This window comes from Hirundo rustica, chromosome 3 (assembly GCF_015227805.2).
Source record: "Hirundo rustica isolate bHirRus1 chromosome 3, bHirRus1.pri.v3, whole genome shotgun sequence".
Taxonomy (NCBI): domain Eukaryota; kingdom Metazoa; phylum Chordata; class Aves; order Passeriformes; family Hirundinidae; genus Hirundo; species Hirundo rustica.
The window spans coordinates 23,526,100-23,545,506 of record NC_053452.1 but is presented as its reverse complement, the minus strand read 5'-3'; the positions used below and the strand labels follow the sequence as shown (position 1 = coordinate 23,545,506).

General features: G+C 49.3%; 1 long non-coding RNA gene across 21 annotated transcripts; it reads right to left on the bottom strand.

The window, feature by feature from the left end:
* Positions 1 to 460: 460 nt before the first annotated feature.
* Positions 461 to 14,862, bottom strand: LOC120749774 (uncharacterized). Of its 21 annotated transcripts, none has more exons than XR_009207691.1 (15): positions 14,793 to 14,837; positions 13,832 to 14,017; positions 12,099 to 12,283; positions 11,411 to 11,485; positions 11,132 to 11,292; positions 10,854 to 10,957; positions 9,310 to 9,398; positions 8,755 to 9,070; positions 8,411 to 8,525; positions 7,866 to 7,948; positions 6,645 to 6,728; positions 6,244 to 6,542; positions 3,638 to 4,558; positions 1,576 to 1,702; positions 461 to 928 (listed from the first exon to the last, which is right to left on the bottom strand). It is a non-coding gene; the product is annotated as an uncharacterized LOC120749774 (long non-coding RNA). The 21 variants fall into 21 exon arrangements; XR_009207702.1 differs by having other exon boundaries at positions 6,447 to 6,542; XR_009207690.1 differs by adding an exon at positions 11,878 to 11,940 and having other exon boundaries at positions 793 to 928; positions 3,638 to 6,542.
* Between the last annotated feature and the right edge of the window lie 4,545 nt (positions 14,863 to 19,407).

Below are 19,407 nucleotides of genomic sequence, written 5' to 3'. Positions count from 1 at the left end.
CACCTATGAGTGGGCACGAGACCGAGGAGTGGATCTAACCATGGACAGTATTTCTCAGGTTATCAATGACTGTGAGACATGTGCTGCCATCAAGCAGGCCAAGCGGGTGAAGCCGCTATGGTATGGCGGGCGATGGTCCAAGTATAAGTATGGGGAAGCCTGGCAGATTGACTACATCACCCTTCCCCAAACCCACCAAGGCCAGCACTATGTGCTGACCATGGTGGAAGCCACAACTGGATGGTTGGAGACCTACCCTGTGCCTCACACTACGGCCTGGAACACCATCCTGGGCCTTGAAAAGCAAATCCTGTGGAGACATGGCACCCCAGAGAGAATCGAGTCAGACAATGGGACCCACTTCAAGAACAGCCTTATAAACACCTGGGCTAGAGAACATAGCATTGAATGGATAGATCACATCCACTCATGCACCTTGAGGATCATCAAGCCCCTCCCTTTTGTGGTTGCGGCACCTGCCACTAGACCAGGTTGCTCAAAGCCTCATCTAACCTGACATTGAACACTGCCAGGGATAGAGCATCCACAACTTCTCTGGAAAGCCCGTCTCACTGCCTTGCCACCCTCACGGTACAGCATTTGTACCTGTTCTGTAATATAAACCTGCCCTTTTTCCATTTAAGGCCATTCCCCTGTGTCCTATCATTCCAAGGTCTTGTATATACTTTTTTCCAGCCTTCTTATAACCCCCTTTCAGCACAGGAAGGATGCTCTAAGTGTTGCCAAAGCCTTTTTTCCAGGCTGAAAAACCCCAGCCCTCCCAGCTTGCCTTCATAGGAGAGGTTCTTTAGCCCTTATTTCTCCTCCAGAATCACTTCAGCAGGTTCATGTCCTTCTCATGGTGGAGGCCCCAGAGCTGGAGACAGCACTCTGCGTCCCAGGAAAACCATGAAAGCTATTCAGTTCCCTGTGGATATTTAAAATGTGTAATTTTCTGGTCTTCCACGTCTCAAGGTAGATGATACTGGAATTTACTTTTTTAGGAATGTAGGAGGGTTTGGGATGCTGGCAAAAGGAACAGCCCTAAGTAAAGGTCTTCAGTTTTTCCAGAGAGGAAATGTTCTCCTAATGCAGCCTCTCTTTTCTTCTCTTTTCTTGTGTGTTTCTGTTTGTTTTTTAATTTTGATTGCTGAACTTAGTTTTAGCACTAAATCACTCATACAAAAAGGCAATCAGGATTTATAGCTGCAGTCTTAGATTTTAATGTCAGATAAACAAAATGCAACATCACATAATTATTTATTTGTAATATTACATTAGCATATTTCCTTATGTAACTGGTGCAGAGCTATTAAAATGCTGGTTTAGGGCAGGAAAAATAGCAGAATGTGAATTGGGTCTGTTCTTCAGCAATATCAGACCTTTGAAACTAAAATCGCAGCTCAGGAGTGCCAACTTAAGTGCAATAAAGCTTTGTGGATATAAAAACACTTCACACTGTCAGCTGAAATCATCAATGTTATGCTGCATTTCAGCATGGTCATAATTTTCTTTTCTAGTTCTATTCACATTTGCAGAAGCGTCAAGAAAAACTTCAATTCACAAGCAACTTACCCATAGATTCCAACACTGATGCCACAATATATAAAGAGGACCCGTCCAGTGCTTCCAGACTGTCAAACCCTAGAGAACTTGCTGCTTTCTTACTGTTAAAACTTAGCTCAGCAACTCTATTTTCCATCTGGAAACAAAACAGAAAGCATCACTTGATAATCAACGATTTAGAAATAAGACACAGACCACATGCAGATTCAGTATGTTTCTGTTCATTGTCTGTTTTCAGAGGAAATCAAAGGTGGAGATGTGTTTCAAAAGAATTCTTTATTCCCTAAAATTATCTTAAATGAATCAACCCGTGGCACATATTGCAAAGTTTGTGTGCAGGTTCAGCAAGAGGTAGGGATAACACAGAGAGATCTTCAGTAAATAAGGAAAAGGGATCATTCGTGTAGAACATACTCCCCAGCATAAATCAATACCATGTTGATCTGCTTGTCTCCATTTGATTACACTTATTCTGTAATAGATAGCATTGAAGCTATTTCATGAAATTTTAATCACAGATTGAAATGCCATTGTCTCAGATGCTGCCTTTGAATTTCATTTCCAAGAGCATTTCTCTGCCCCGGATGCCAGCGTTACACAGGAGAAGTCCATACTGGGGAGCTGTGGATGCAAATCATGACTTGAGGCCCATTCTCACTAAATTTCATGGAAAACTTTCAGTGGGATTGGATCAATCCTGAATTATGCACTTACATTCTACACAGACTGGGCTCACTGCCCAGACTACAGCCCAGATTTTCCCTCCCTCCAGGTGACGCCAATCCAGACTCCGTGAGCAATCCAGTCTTGGTTTTCTTTTCCCCTTTGCCAACTCCATTCCAGTTTCCAGGAGAAATCCAGTCTGGGTTTTCCCTCCAACTGGGTGGTCCAGACCAAGGGACTGGTTCCCGGTGGGTCTAGAACCACCGTTCTAGGTGGGTGGAACCTGACCTAACCCCTTGAACCTCCATGGACCAAATCTCTGCCCCCCACCCCTAATTGTCGCCAACAACCTCTTTGTGCTACTCATCGGCTGAGAAGGAGTGGGCATTATATCCTTCCTTCTGATCAGCTGATGACATGGCCGAGCAGAAGCTAATGCCACCACCCTCCAAGCCGTCCTCTGCAAGGGAGTCTGGCGATGTCAGACTTATTCTCTGCATAGCATGACTAGCCTACACCTCAACCACCTGAGAAATCCAACAACTCTCCTCCCCTTCCCAAACCCCCACCCTCCCCCTCCAGGGACTCATTCTGGCAGCAACAGGCAAATCCGCCTAATTTGGCCTCCACCCATGATTCCCAGCTGCCATAGAAGGCCCAACCCCTGTCTCCGCCCTACTCCACTCCAGCGCAATAGTAGTGCCTGGAATCTTCCTCCTTATCCAAGCCCACCCTATACTTAACACTAACCAAACCGCCCTCACTCTATGCCTGTGCCTAGGAGCTCTTTCCACACTATTTGCCACTACATGGCGACCTCACCCAAAATGACATCCAAAAAATCATTGCCTTTTCCACCTCAAGCCAACTAGGCCTCATGATAGTCACCATTGGACTCAACCTCCCACAACTAACCTTCCTCCACATTTCAACTCATGCATTCTTCAAAGCCATACTATTCCGGTGCTCAGGCTCCATCATCCACAATCCTAATGGAGAACAAGACATCCGAAAAATAGGAGGATTACAAAAAAAAAGTTACCAACAACCACCTCCTGCCTCACCATTGACAACCGAGCCTTAATAGGAACTCTACTCTTGCAGGACCCTAGGTGGGTCTAGAACCAGGTCGCTCGAGAACCGCGGTTCTAGGTCGCTCGAGAACCGCGGTTCTAGGTCGCTCGAGAACCGCGGTTCTAGGTCGCTCGAGAACCGCGGTTCTAGGTCGCTCGAGAACCGCGGTTCTAGGAGAACCGCGGTTCTAGGTGGGGGGTGCCCAGAGCCCAGCAGCAGCAGAGAGTCCATACTTGCCTGCTGTCCAGGGCAGACCCAACAGCTCCAGGCCATCCTTACAATGCGCCCCTGGAGGATTGAGGAGTGCTGAAAGAGGTAAGAAACACTGCCTCACCTGGTTTTCATGGCTGGGCCATTATCAGAAGACATCAGTCTCCCTCTCCCCTGGAAGGCTAAGAGAAGGATAAAACAAGTCCCAAAAAACTGCTTTCCACAGATGAAATAGAACACACATTTTTAGGTTACATAATCCAATACATTCAGGTTCTTGCTCACAGACTCGGGGCGGGGGGGCGCAGCACAGCGAGTGAGTTTGCCATGCTTAAATCACTGACACCAGCTACAGGAATTTTGTCATTTACTCAGGCTCAGAGCAAGAAGTTACAAAAGGAGAAGCTCATCATTGCACCTCAGCATTCCTACCAAAGACTGCTGTGTTGATTTGGCACAGCCTGGTTTCGTGGTAGCAGCAGGGAGCCCACAGAGGTGGCTTCTGGGAGAAGCTGCTAGAAGCTTCCACCGTGTCCAACAGAGCCAGCTGCTGATAGCTCTGAAGATGGGAGTGCCGCCGGACCAATTAGAAAAGTGGGTAAGACCTCATGGTCCCATTGACAAAGAACATCAAAGCAGCCCAAGGGCAGTTTGTTCCAGGGGTTGGGAGGCGCTGTGCCAGGGCCCATCCCGGCATGGCACAGGGCAAGGCGCCACTGTGGCCGCGGCAAAGCCGGTCTGCCCGGCCCCGCGGCCAGCCGCACCCCAGGCAGGAGGGCAGGGCTGGCAGCGGCAGCTTCTCCTCCGGCAACACGCACCAGGAGAGGCCTTAAACAGCACCAGGGCCCCGCTGGCTGCCACCGCCCACCCGATGGCTGCAGCAAAAACACGGCCAGCAACTCCCCGACAGGAGCCTAAACGAGATCAACTTCCTTGCTGCCGGGGGAGCCCGCAGGGATCTTTGAACTGCTGAAACCTTCTAGCAGTAGCACCTATGAGCACCAGCTTTTCTTCTAGTCACAGGAGAGGAGGAAGTGAGAATGTGCTGGAAAACAACATGGTGGCACCAAGGTCAAAGGAAAAAAGGGGGAAGAAGTGCTCCAAAGTGCTCGTCACAGCTGAGATTCCTCTGCAAGCTGTAGTGAGGACTGTGATGAAACAAGTTGTGGCCCTGTCAGTTTACATCAAGTCCACAGAGGATGCAGAGATCCACTCACAGCCCGTGGGGAAAGCACTCATGCCAGAGGGGGTGGAAGCCAGAGAGTGCTTTGATCCACTGGGAGACCTGACTAGGAAGAGAGAGAGAGGGCCCCTGCTTCTAGAGATAAAGAGAAGCCTTGCTTCCCAACTAGAGCAACCAAGCCCTAAAAAACTGCATCCTGGGCATGAGGAACCCATGACACAACAGCTCTGGAAAGGCTCTTGGCCTGCGGGAGGGACCCGACAGCATACCAAAGAAAAAACTCCTCTCCCTGAGCAAACAGAAAAAGACCTCAACTAATGAGCTGACCAAAACCCCCGTGCCCTGTCAGTAGGAAAGAGGAAGGGGCTGGCAGGGAAAAAAAATACAAGGTGTTTTAAAGGCTTAATTTACTTCACACTATCATTCTCTGACTCTGTTAATAATAAATTAACTTTACACCTTTAAATTTATACCCGTTTCACCCTTAGAGTGTTTTTCTCCCAGTTCTTAACTCATGAACCCCTCATTCATTTTTTCTTTTTTCCCCCCCTCTCCTTAGCCCAACTAAAGCAGCAGAGAGCAAGTGAACAACTTTCATGGGTGCCTGGCTTTGGCCAATTGCCTACAGTGATTAAGATACAGCACCCGTCACAGCCTAAGGCTGCACCATCCTCCAGAGCCACAGCCCGCGAGCTGGGAACCCCCTGTCCCAGCCAAGCACTGGAGAACCTCTCCCACAACCGGGAATTCCCACGGGTGCGTCCACCCGCAGGCAAAGAGGCTTCCGACTGTGCTGGGACAGGGCCCAGCTCGGACAATTGGGTGCCAGCAACAGGCTGACACAACGTCCAGTACGGCAACAGCTGGGCTCGGCTTCCTCGTGGATTGGGCCCAAAGCCTGGCCAGGGCTCAGGGAACAACCCCGGAGCTGCCAGCAAGGCAAGAGGTCTGATTTTGTGGCTTTGTCCAGGTTCTCAGTTACAGAAAGGTCAATCCCTGTTATGTCAGTGAGCAGATACCTAGGCCCTAACACTAGCCATCCTGTGGACTTTGTTCATGAATGCATACAAACACAGCATTAGGCTTAGGAAGGTTCCAGCAAGAGCTCAGCTTTGGTTCAAAGGCCTGTTGTGCAGCCCTCAGCATTTCAGCAGCCCTGAGCCATCTCTTAAGCAGAACCAGGACAGAAGAGCCCAACCACTCCTAACTTCCAGAGCAGCCCCTGCTGCCTTGGCACGCCCCTTTAGTCCTTGTCTTGAAGGTCAGGACCATCCAAGAAACACAAATCCAGGCTCCTCCTACTCCTTGAAGAAGGTCCAAAAGGGCACTAAGCTGTCTCAACACCAGAGCAAGACCAGGATGCTCTTCCTTGGGCAAAATTCAAGCTACTAAAATGCCAGGAACACCAGACACTGATGGTCTGCTGAAGGATATTGATCCAGCTCGACTGACAAGTGGCGGTTGGAGAGAGGAATCTACAAGGCCTTGAGAAATCCAAACACAGCCCCAGATGTTTTCCTCCTTGTATCATTCAGCTCTGCACTTACCTTGCAGAGTCTTCTGACATGTGCTTCCAGATGCTCTGCTGCTATCAAAACTACTCGCATCAACTTACTCCTAGGTTCCAAGAAGTCTCATCCCATCCTCTTTGTTCAGATGTTCCACATGAGGGTTTCATGTCAAACAAGCTGTTTTCCCATCCAGATCCTTTCTTAAGCCATAAGAAGCCCATGATCTCACAAGTACTCACAGAAACGCTACCAACACCATTTGCTGCTTCTCTCTTTCTCTCTGCCAGGGTCCCAAGAAATTCTGTGTCAGTTCTTGTCCGGCATTTGCCAGGGACCTGGAGAGAGAAAGGCACAATCATTACTATTAATTATGGCCACAGGCTTTGGGCTCAGTGGTGGGTTTCAGCCTTCTGCAAGGAGAAGCAGACACTCCTCACCCCGCTGGAGCCGATTCCTCCAGTCCCTGGTCGGCTCTCGCAAACCCTTCAAGCCACTCTGCAACACTCAGCACCGCCACAGAGCTACAACAGAGCAGCAGTTTATCCACAGGCTGACTTATTAAAGAAATATGAGTATTGATCTAGTATCGATACCCAACTGTGACAGACAAAAACTCTCTAACAGTTTAAAGTTAGAAAGTGTATGTTTATTACAGCTGGGCAGCAGGCGGGATAATTCCCTAATTCGCACTGCATAATTCACAGGTAATTACAAAGTCTTTTCTTTACAAAATTGTTGAATATCCAAAATACAAAGGCATATTCATACCCCTGTCACCTCCCATTCCTCGCTTTGTATGCTAATTGGCAAAAAAGGCTATTAAGCATGCATACTTTGTTTCTTAAAATGAGTTGGGGGCCTATTTTGGGGAGGGGTCACCCAAAATGAGGAAGTAAGACGAGTCTTCCTCGTCCCGACCTTTTTACCTTTTCAATGCATTCATGACAAATGATTCCTTGGTAGAACTTAGAGTTTCCTGTGTTCAATGGGTCCTTTAAGCAGGAAATCTGCAGCTATCTTATGTCCTATTTACCACATTTTGTTTTTCATTACAAGGACAACTACATAAACATAAACCTGACAAGAAATGAGTTACAAGATCCGGGGTAGCTTATCTAAGATCCGGCTTCTGTTAACTGCAAACAAAGATTACCTATCCACTTCAGCTAGTTCAGCAACTTATTATCTTAACTTTCCTAAAAATCCTTAGTTCCTCAAAATTAACGTCTCAAGGCGATTTCTCCTAGCACACATTTCTGTTGTGTTCCCAAAGCAATCCTAGCGCTTATTTTTACACCTCCAGAAGCGCGTGCCCACGTGCACAGCGATACTGGATTTTCACAGTGTGCCAATAGGAACACAAACAGATTTAATACATTATTCTTCAGACAACAGCTCACCCACTTAAACCACTGTGCACTTGGACTGCTTCTTGTGGGAGGGTCAACAGAGGTGCACCAGCTTTAAACACAGGGCACGAAAACAGAAACCAACTCATCTCCACCAAATGAAATAAAACATGAGCACAAGTCACATGAAATGATACCGTGTCATAGAAAACACTGATTTGCTTAGAACATAGTGCCTGAGAACTCAAGCATCCAGTCAAACTAGAAAACACCTTCCAAATGGGCCAAAGTAGCAAACATTAGACCAACCTTTCAACACAAGTGTGAGTCTGGAAAATGGTTTCTCCAAGCATCTCTCCAACTTTAGGGGTCACTGCACTCACTCCAGGGCACTTGGAGTAAAGACATAAAAGAAACACAGCCTTGTTGTTTTACAGGTGGTACTTCCATCCCTGGCAAGGTCAGAGCTACTTCAGTTCTTGTTTACAAATCTCTTTGGGGTGGCTTAGAGTGAAAGACTGCAAGAACCCTGTTTGCAAACACATACACAGATAGACCTACAGGCTTCATTTCAAACCATTTGGCTGCAATGAAAAGCAGCTATGCAGCCACTGGGTTCTTACTATCTGCTGTCATACAGCAATATGAAAGGATGAAACTATTCCTTAAGGAAACACTTAAGGGAAAAGAAACTTTTACAGCTGGGCCAGGTGTGTCAGGGAGGGCCGTTAGCAGGAGAAGAGGCTCCAGCTCCTTGCAGGATTTGCCTCTCATCCCCTCAAAGGCCCAGTTGCAGCCTCCAGGCAGAGAGTTCACCCCCTGTCTCATGCAGATCGGCCATTCCACTCACAAACCTCCTCCTCCCAGGAATGCCCACGTGGCCAGGCCCTCCACAAGTGCAGTCAATGCTCATCAAGGGTCCAGTGTCTCCCAGCCATTTGACCAAAGCCTTGTAGCACCTGGAACACCCTGGAAAAGAAACATGGCAGTTTGTGGAACTAAGGAACGGAGGAGCTGCCCTGTCCCAGCTCTGCCTCCGCGGCCAGCAGCAGGGCAGAGGCAGCCCTCAAGCCCCCCCAGGGCTTCCCCTGCAAAGGGCAAACACCTGCATCCAGCCGGGGACAGACGTGGCACAGCCTGAACACGCTCAAGGAACACCTCCAGAGGGGACAAAGGGACAACCCCAAACAAGACTCACAAACAGGGGCTCACAGAAACTCTCCAACACCATTTGCTGTTGCTCTCGCTGCCAGGGCCCCGAGAACTTCTGGGTCCCCTTCTTTGTCACGAGCTTGTCGGTGACTCGGAGAAGACAAGGTTACATTCACTTTCTGAGCAAGAGCTGAAACCAACAGAGAAGCATAACACGAGACAAAAATCCTCTTCCCCCACCCTCTAGAGTCCCAAGTCAGGAGAACCAACAGAATTTAACAGTTCTGGAGGAGGTCAAAAATCCAGGTAGACTTTTAGCTCAAGCAGAGGAACAGCTTCTCCTTCCCACTCCTGGGGAAAATCTACGGAAACAGGAGAGCCAAGGCACCAAATCAGCTCGGTCTGCACAGCAGGTTTTCTTCCAATGCCCCTGGCAGACAGAAGAGATGGGCCCTGCCCATCCCCACAGCACACTGCTCTCACTACAGTACATCCCATGATCCACACCCAGCCAGCCCCTCCAAATCCAAAACCCAGCACCATTCCCAACGGGCTGCCTCACACACAACAGGTTTTTCCTACCCCTGTCACACCTGAATACCTTGGACTCCTCAGGAACTGAGGGACTTGGAGCAGAAACGAGCTCAGCAGTATAAGAAGGGTAACGCTGCTTAATTCACTTGCCAATTCCTGTAAGAAGATAATTTTCAACTGTTTATTGCATGAAAGCAAAGTTAAATAAACCAGCTCTGGGAAAAAAAACCCAACAGCAGCTATAACAAACTCCATTGGGAAACTCCTTCAGGCTGAGCCTAAATCACCTCTGTCCCCAGGGATGGAAAAGGAAAACCCAAATAAATGAGTCCCGCCTCCAACAGGGCAGGAAGAACAAAGACAGGACAGCACAGATGCAAACAGCTGTGGGAAAACTCCCCCAAGTTGCCACATTCCAGTCCTGCCCTCCTACAAGATTCAAAAAGAAGCACGGTTTTCACCTAAAACTCACAGGATCAAATTTCTGTAAATATTCCATGCAGCACAGGTCCCAGGATGTGTACTGGACAGTAGAAGTGTTTGCCAAGGGGGCAGGGGCAGCAGCAAAGACACCAGCTTCAGGAATCCAGCCTCATCCACCAGAGCTCAAAGCAGCAAAGAACTCCAAACAACAAAGCCCTGCAATGCCCCTCACCATTGCTACCAAAGACAGCGGCCTTGCAGGGACTGAGACGCAGCACCAGGGACCCTGAGACTTCACCATCCTCCAGAGCCACAGCCTGTGAGCTGGGAACCCTCTGTCCCAGCCAAGCACTGGACAGCCTCATCCACAACCAGGAATTCCCAGGGGTGTGTCCACCCGCAGGCAAAGAGGCTTCCGACTGTGCTGGGACCTGGGACAGGGCCCAGCTTGGACAATTGGGTGCCAGCAACAGGCTGACACAATGTCCAGTGCGGCAACAGCTGGGCTCGGCTTCCTCGTGGATTGGGCCCAAAGCCTGGCCAGGGCTTCAGGAGCAATCCAGGAGCTGCCTTGTCCCTGCACCTCCCCACAAGGCCTTGTGCAGCTTCTCTATAGAGAAAGGTCAATCCCTGTTTTGTTAATGAGCAGATAACCCAGATCCTAGCACTAACCATCCTGTGGCTTTCATCAAGAAGTGGACATAAACAGAACATTTTGTTGAAGGTTCCATCAACAGCTCAGCTTTGGCTCAGGGCCTCTTGTTCAGGCCTTTGTACACTGGTGACCAGTACACATCCACAGCCATCCAAGTGCTTCTTTACATCTCCACGAGCACACCCCAAGCCCCATACACACAAGAGCATCAAATTTTCCTAGTCCACTGATAGAGACATCAACAGGTCTAATTTTATTTTAATCTTCAGTCAACAACTAATCCAATTAACTACAGGGCACTTGGACCACTTCATGTGGAAGGGTCAGAGGAGCTCCCGTGCATCCTTAAGTACAAAGCACAAAAACAACAACCAGTTTTGACACCCAAAAGGAAGCAGAAAAAAATCAGAAGACGTGATCCCACAGACTAGAAGGTGTGGCTTGCCTTTGGGTGTAAGGCCCCAGAAGTCCATCCTGCATTCAAAACAGGGAACTCAGCCCAGGGGGACAAAAGCACCAAGCATTAGACAAACCTTTCAGCAGAAGTGTCATTCTGGGAAAATGGTGTCTCCAAGTCTCTTCGCCTCATCCCAAGCCTCTCTTCATCCTCAGGGATCACTGCACTCGCCCCAGGGTACTCGGCAGGGAAAAAGAGCAAGCGGAGAGACTTTGGAGCTTCCCCAGGATCTTTTCCCCTTTGCCTGCCTCATCAGGCAGCGCCCAGTGCCTGGGAAATGCTCTCTGGGAACCCGGGGCAGGCCACAGCCTCTGAGCGTGGCACAGATCCCCCTGCAAGGGGAAGGATTCTTACCTGTCCCCAGGATCCCCACGGCCACGCGCCAACCACAACCGCAGCATTTGCCAGTCGAGGCAGGCAGGACACAGCCACAACCAAGATCTCTCCCTCAAGCACAGCACGGATCAACTGCCCAGGAAAGGAAGGGCTGCTTGAAAGGGCAGGACAGCTCTGCCCTGGGACAGAGGCAGAGGAGGAACCCGGCACGCCATTACACCCCTGAGCACCGCCAGACAAGCGCTCCAGGCTGGAATGCTGCCCATCACATCCCTGAAAACCACCCATCATACACACCAGAACAGCTGCAGCAGAGATCCAAGCGTGCCCCACAACTGCCAGAGACAAGAACAGCTTCAGGCCACTGCTTCCCTGAGAAGAAAGTGAAAACATCCACATCAGCTTGTTATCTTCCAGGGGGCTTGAGCTACAAAGGGGCACACCTTGGAAACTTTCATTCCCATCCAAGTTGAAAAACTGTCCAGAAAAATCATCTCAACCAAAGCTGTGATTTGAGGGAAATGAACTTATTGCTTCCACCCTGTTGATACAATTTTGTGCAGTTTGTACTGCCTAAACTCCCTCTAAAATGATACCAAATCCATCCCATTCTTCCCTTTACATTAGGTCATTACTAGAAGAAAATATTTAAATATTTTTGAGGCTTGTCCCCAATTCAGTTGACATTTTCCTTTGCAGAGCTTTTCAAAGAAGCCTCTGCTTCGCCTCTCACAGGTGCTTAAGCGTTGTGACCACTATCTCACCTTCTTCCCTGTGGATTTCAGAAGAGCATTGAATTTCAAGAATAGGACAATCGATTGAAAACTCTGAGAAACAGACAGAAGAGAGAAAGGCTGTGCTTGGCGGGGAAATACTTGATTCCTCTAGATCAGCAACAGCACAGCTGACGTTGCAGTGCAATAGCCATAAATGCATTTACTTACATGAGCAAAGGCCACAGAGTTCCCCCAGATTTCAGACTTACCCAAGGTGCTCCACAGCCAGAAGGGCACAATTACCAGGAATCAGCGTGTCCACTAGAGCTGCCAGCCTTATTCAGCTTGGGAACTTTGGCTCAGAAATCCCTTCATCAGCTCACAAATTCCTGGCGGCTCCTTCAATTCTCGTTGGAATGAGATGAATTACACTGCACAGACAAGGACCTTGCACCTGTTGGGAACAGCCCAGCAGCTACAGAGCTCTCTAAATGCTCTGAGGGAAACAAACAGAAGTCTGCCAGTTGCAGCGAGTGCTGTTTACTTTAGGACAGGAGGCAGCTCTACATCAGAGCTAGCACAATACCCCCTCAAATTCCAGCATCTCCCACAATTTTGGCCCCTTGACCAAGAAATCCTGAGCTAGATGGAAACCTGGATTTTCCTACTGCACTGGTACCAAACATCAGGAGGGGGGAATATCCCGGATCATGTCTCCCCAGCCCATCTTCAGGCTTCTCACCAAGCCCTCCCAAGGGTTCCCAGGGCAGAACAGAAGCAGCACCCAGCCTACAGCTCCTCAGTCCTGAGAGGAAGACACCTCCATGGCAGTTCCAGGAGTACATCAGGGCTGGGAGGAAGCTCACCAAAGGGAATACCAGGCCTAAAACCTTAAATCCTTGCAGGTTTCTCTGGCCAGGGGGGCAGGGGCAGCAGCAAAGACACCAGCTTCAGGAATCCAGCCTCATCCACCAGAGCTCAAAGCAGCAAAGAACTCCAAACAACAAAGCCCTGCAATGCCCCTCACCATTGCTACCAAAGGCAGCAGCCTTGCAGGGACTGAGACACAGCACCAGGGACCCTGAGACTTCACCATCCTCCAGAGCCACAGCCTGCGAGCTGGGAACCCCCTGTCCCAGCCAAGCACTGGACAGCCTCATCCACAACCGGGAATTCCCACGGGTGCGTCCACCCGCAGGCAAAGAGGCTTCCGACTGTGCTGGGACAGGGCCCAGCTTGGACAATTGGGTGCCAGCAACAGGCTGACACAACGTCCAGTGCGGCAACAGCCGGGCTCGGCTTCCTCGTGGATTGGGCCCAAAGCCTGGCCAGGGCTTCAGGAGCAATCCAGGAGTTCCCTTGGACCGTGGACTCCCCAACAAGACCATAGGTCTGATTTCATGGTCTTGTCCAGCTTCTCAGGTACAGAAAGGACAATACTTTTCCAACTCCATTTGCTGCTTCTCCCTCTCTGTCAGGGTCCCAACAAGCTCTGCCTCAGTGCTTGTCCTACCCTTACAAGTGACCTCAAGAGAAAGAAAGAAAAAAAAGAAAAAAAAAAAAAAAAAAGACAATTATTACTACTCACTCTGTCCTCAGACTTTACATTCACTAGTGGGTTCAGCCTTCTGGAAAGAGAAGCAAAGCTCAACCTCCTGGGGCTGATCTGTCCATTCCCTGGTCTGCTCTCACAAACCCTTCAACCACTCTGCCAAAGCTGCAGAGCTACAGGAGAGCAGTCCTTAGCCACAGTCACTTCTCCTAACACACATTTCCCATTACATATCCTGAGCAATCCAAGCGCTGATTTTACACTTCCATAAGTGTGACCCAAGATCCCATGCACACAAGCACACCAAATTCCCACTGTGTGCCAAGAACCTACAGGGCACTTTGGATGTATCCTTAAGTACAAAGCACAAGAAGAAAAACCCAATCTTGCTCTGTGAAAACAAACAGTGAAAACGGCAGGAAATTCTTCCATAGAACAGAAGACACATACCTTTAACCCAGGCGGGTAATGAACTGCAGGAGGGGACCACCTGGCAGAAGAACGCTGACCAGCCAAACACAGAGCACAGATCCAGGGGCTGCCTGAGGGCCTTCAGGCAAGCATGCTGGATTGAAGGTAAAGCAGCAGGAGGAATGAACTCTGCACAAATACTTGGTGAGAAATTCCAAGGCAGAGCTACAATTTAACAGGAAAATTACAAGAAAGACAATAGCACAGAAACACTGGCTTAAACCAGACTATGACCTGACATGCTGTTGCTCAGGGTGCTGCTTTTCTCTCTCATTCACCCCACTGTGTGACCACATCACAGTGCTGAGTCACTCTTCCCTGCAAGCTTTTCAGTCTGTAACTTCCATCCCTCAGGAGGAGCCTGAATTAACAGAAACACTCCAATGCTCCCTGCCCTAAGCAGGGATACAGCAACACCACCTGGAAAGGGAACAAAACTTCACAGCTCCTGCCCCAAACACGAACCCTGGCCAGAACCACAGACAAAGCAAAAATGTACAGGTTAGAGGAATTAGGGCAGGAAAGGCTCTGTCTCCCCTTCCTTGCCCAACAGGCTCCAATTCCACACTGCAAGTAGGAGTCAGGGCTTTCACTGGAGAAGCCTGAAGAGCCGACATAATTCTGGTCTAGAAAGGAGCTTCCCAAAGCAATTATCTGGCCCAGCAGAGAGCAAAACCCTCTGCACTCTACCAGAGCCACAGGAAACCCAAACCAAGGGTAGAAGCTGATGCAGAAGATACAAAAAGCACCACTTCAGCCCTATAACGACCAGGAAAAAGCCAAGCTGCAGCAACTCTTGCCTCCTGGGGGAGGCAACAGCCCCCCAGCATGAAACACAGCTTCAGCTGGGGCCACCCAACATCGGCCCTGCACCACACCACATGCCCAAACATATTGACTCCAACACAGTTCAAACAACTGAGTTAAACCATGCACTTACCTCGTTAAACAGCACAAGGGAGGAGAAGGCCATCACACACCAAAGGCACAGCCACAAACACCAACTCCCACCAGCCCTTAGAAACGCCCCCCCCGGCTCGTGATTGGCCGATGCACAGAGGCACTCGCAGCGCTGATTGGGCCGTGCGCCCAGGGCCCCCCGCCCCGCCCCCCACAGGTGCACGGCGTCCCTGCCCCAGAGCTCCTGGAGCCTCAGGTGGAGCTGCAGCACTGCCCGACCGCCGGCAGGGGGCGCTGCCGGAACCCTGGGACAGCCCCAACACACCTGCAGGCGAAAACCCGTTTCTGCCACTCTTAACAAATCGACTGGAGCCACTGCTTCAACTCCATGATAACTATTTAAACATTGTTTCAAGAATCCCAGGGGACTCCGAGCTTGGAACTCGCAGCAACTGCTCAGCTTGGCTGTTTCAAAGATTTCCCCACCCAGGAAACTGAGCTCTCCCAGCCCCTCACAGCGCATCTGCTACAAAGCCGATCAAACCTTGCACACACAGACGACACGAGGCTGCCGCGAGTCCTTTATGGGCGGCAGCAGCAGCTCCCGGGGATGTGAACAGCACCCTCCGCTCCCAGCTGGCTCAGGGTGGGAACGGGGGGCTGAGTGGGGACGGCAGGGAGCGGCGGGAAGGGGAGGGGATGGGACAGGCGCTCGACACGGCACAGGGACCGCTCCTGGGATGCCGGCTGCGGCGGGACCTCGGCCGATCTGGGCGACCCCACCGCTGCCTGTCAGCGCAGGCCCGGCTCTCGCCCGCCCGTGGCACCGCTGAGCCCCCAGCACGTCCCCCCGCACCTTGAAACGCCGCGGAAAATCGAGCCCGGGCTATGTCGTGGTCAGGATAGCGTGCAGGCAGTCGGCTCGACGAACCTTGGTTTTTCCCACCCTTTCTTCCACCATCTTTGGAAGGTCAGGCATGTTGTGCCTATCCACCATCTTGGGAGTGGCATCATGTGACTTCTGCCCTTACCCATCTCCATCTTTATTAAGGGCAAAGTCACTTCTGGTGGGGTGGCCATCTTTTTTTCTGGCACCCCTAAGGCCCCCATAGGCTGTTATCGGAGCCACCTGACTAAAATCGACTCCCTGAAAGTGCCCACGGCGAGTCTGAGCCCACAGCCCATATCTACACACCTGGAAACACCACGAAAAATTGTGTCCAGGCGGCGCTGTGGTCAGGATAGCGCGCATGCAGTCGGCTGGACGTACCTTGGGGGCCTCGATTTTTCCCCGCCCTTTTTGTTGCCATCTTTGGAAGGTCAAGCAACTTGAACCTGGTCGCCATCTTGGGAGTGGCATCACATGACTTCCACCATTACCTGTCGCCATCTTTATTAAGGGCGAAGTCACTTCCAGTCTGGCTGCCATCTTTTTTTCTGGCACCCCTAAGGCCCCCATAGGCTCCTCTCAGAGTCGCCTGACTAAAATCGACTCCCTGAAAGTGCCCACGGCGAGTCTGAGCCCACAGCCCGTGTCCGCACACCTAGAAGCACCACAGAAAATTGTGTCCAGGCGGCGCCGTAGTCATGATAGCCCGCAGGCAGTTGACTAGATGAACCTTGGGGTCCTTGATTTTTCCCGCCCCTTTTGCCACCATCTTTGGAAGGTCAGGTACTCTGTAGCCAGTCACCATCTTGAGAGTGGCACAAAACCACTAAGGCCCCCCTGGCTCGTCGTTTAGGTGCCTGACTAAATCGACTGCCAAAACTTTCCATTGACACCGCTGAGCCCCCAGCCTGTGTCCACGCATCTCAAAATGCCCCGGAAAATCGCACCCAGGTGGCATCGTGGTCAGGGTCGTGCACAGGCAGCCGACTAGAAGCACTCGGAGTCCTTGCCTTTTTCCTGCCCTTTTTGCTGCCATCTTTGGAAGGTCAAATGGCAGCACTGCCCCGGGCTCACAGCCCGGGCTCGGGGACAGGCAGAGAACGGAGGCAGAAAAAGAACGTGCCCAAAAATCCCCGCCCAAAAATCCTGTCTAAGAAATGCCACAAAAGACCCCCAAGCGCAACTACCAGAACCCTGCCACTCACCAAATTCAAACCAAAAAAGCCTTGATTGTAAGCTATATCTAAAATTTTTAGTGTTTATTATATTTATATTTATCATTACCATTTCTGTTTTATATCCATATCTATGTATATTAGAAATAATACACATAGCATGTCATAATATAGATTGTATTTATTTATATTGCTGATATTATTTTTTGTATTTTACATTTCACTTTTTATTAATTATACTTTCCTAGTTTTGTATTGATTTTTAAAAAATTATGTTTGTTTATATTTTAAACTATACGAATTCATTAACCTAACACATCAGAACAACAATTAATTAGAATTAAATTAGCCTGGTTTTCAAAAGGGTAAGATTTCATTCTCATTAAAATAATATTGGCATCTTTTCTCTTTCGGTGTTTTTTTTTTCGAGGGGGGGATTGTTTGTAGGGGGTTTTGTTTTGGTTTTGTTTTTTTTGTTTGGTTTGTTTTGGATTTCTTTGTTACTAAACAATCAGGTTTGGAGAGTTACAGAATAAAAAAATCTACTTCCTTTTATTCCTACCTCTGAAATACACCACGACATCAAGTTCCTGCTGATAATACTCTGCATGGGTAGAATGAGACCTGTTAGGGGGTAAAAAGGAAAAAACGGCACCGTGGCGTTTACAGCTTTCTCCATTGGGGTTCTTCAATGGAGCAGAAAATACAGAGGTTTTGCTCTCGCTACCGATTCTATCCAGACCTTCGGTGGCCACGGATGTAATTTTCCAACTTCTTTGTTGCCAACAGCCAGTCTGCCACATACTCCGGGTAAGAAAGGGTAAGGAAAAAAAAAAAGAAAAAAAGAAAACATTTAAAAAAAAAAATAAAACATTTTAAAATAAAATAAAAGTAATAAAAAAGTAAAAAATAAAAGAAAAATAAAATAAATAAAATTACCCCTTTACCCCTGCTTTTTCTTTCTGGACTGCCAGCAGAAGTCTTTTCAGGCTCATGTTTTCACTACTAAGTCTTGTGTTTGGAGCAATCCTGTGCCCCTTGTGCCTTTTTCTTGTCAGATCATGGATTCCTGTGCTTGGAGATGTTTGAGTTAGGAAGTTTGTTACGTGGCTTGGACACTGCTGACAGTCATTTCAGAGGCAGACACAACCAGTGCATATTGGGGCAGATGTTTGCATTACATTTTATCTCTTCTGCTTTCCTAATTAAAAAAAACCCCAAAAAACAAAAAAACCAAAACCCAAAAACCCAGACTTTTCCCTGCTGCCTTTCCTTGAAACCTTTCTGTCTACTTTCATCTTCCATCCGGGCCTCAAGCATGTTACAGCCTCACTATTAAAATTTATAAGATTTATATTTGTTAGATAAACACTTAATCTAATTTTTCTTGTTGGCGTTCTTTCTCTGGAAAACCCAGATGGATTTACCTGGTTGGAGCGAAAACCCGGACCGGATTCCTGGCAAAAACTGGAATGGAGTCACCCGGTTGGAGCAAAAACCCGGACCGGATTCCTGGCAAAAACTGGAATGGAGTCACCTGGTTGGAGCAAAAACCCGGACTGGATTCCTGGCAAAAACTGGAATGGATTCACCCGGTTGGAGCGAAAACCCGGACTGGATTCCTGGCAAAAACTGGAATGGATTCACCCGGTTGGAGCGAAAACCCGGACCGGATTCCTGGCAAAAACTGGAATGGATTCACCCGGTTGGAGCGAAAACCCGGACTGGATTCCTGGCAAAAACTGGAATGGATTCACCCGGTTGGAGCGAAAACCCGGACCGGATTCCTGGCAAAAACTGGAATGGATTCACCTGGTTGGAGTGAAAACCTGGACTGGATTCCCCCAGAAAACTGGAATGGAGTCGCCTGGTTGGATTCCCCTAATTTAACTTTCCAAAAAGTACCAGACAACTTCCACCTCATCTTGAGCCACATGCCTTTCTTTGGAGCCCTCAATACCTCTCAGCATTCACATGCTACTGCTCCCCTGGTAACACACCAAGCCCCTCACTGCTTAAACCAGGGTCCCCCCAAATAGGGATGTGCCAGCCTTTCCAGCGCCAGCACTGCTGAGCTGCTGTTCTTGGGGTGCTGGAGTGAGAGGAAGGTAGCCAGCAGGCACAGCTCAGCAGGACCACACACTCCAGCTTCTACGGCAGTGGTGCTCCAGCAAGCAGCAGGTGCTGAGCTTCTGTGGGATTTGGAGCTGCAGAGCTGCCCTGCCCGTCCTGCCTGTGTAACCCAATCCTGCAAGCATTCTCAAAGCACAGTCTGCAGGCTGTAAAACACACCTGCGTGGTTATGGTGCTCTCTGGTAGCTCACAGCTCACACCTGGGACACGGTGGCAGACACTGGTTTAGAGCTGTTGGCTGAGCTACAAAGCCCAGATATCCACTCCACCAGAAAAGTCTCCTCCAGTGTAAGCACCAAACACAAGAAGCAGAATTGCTGCCCTTTCCAGAGCATGGGAATAATAATTTTAATCAGAAAAGCATCATTTGGATTAGGAATGAAGGTTCAGTGAGTGCCGGGACACCCAGGCAGTTTCTGGGGAGCAGCTGATGCACCCTTGTCCATGTTCTCATAGTT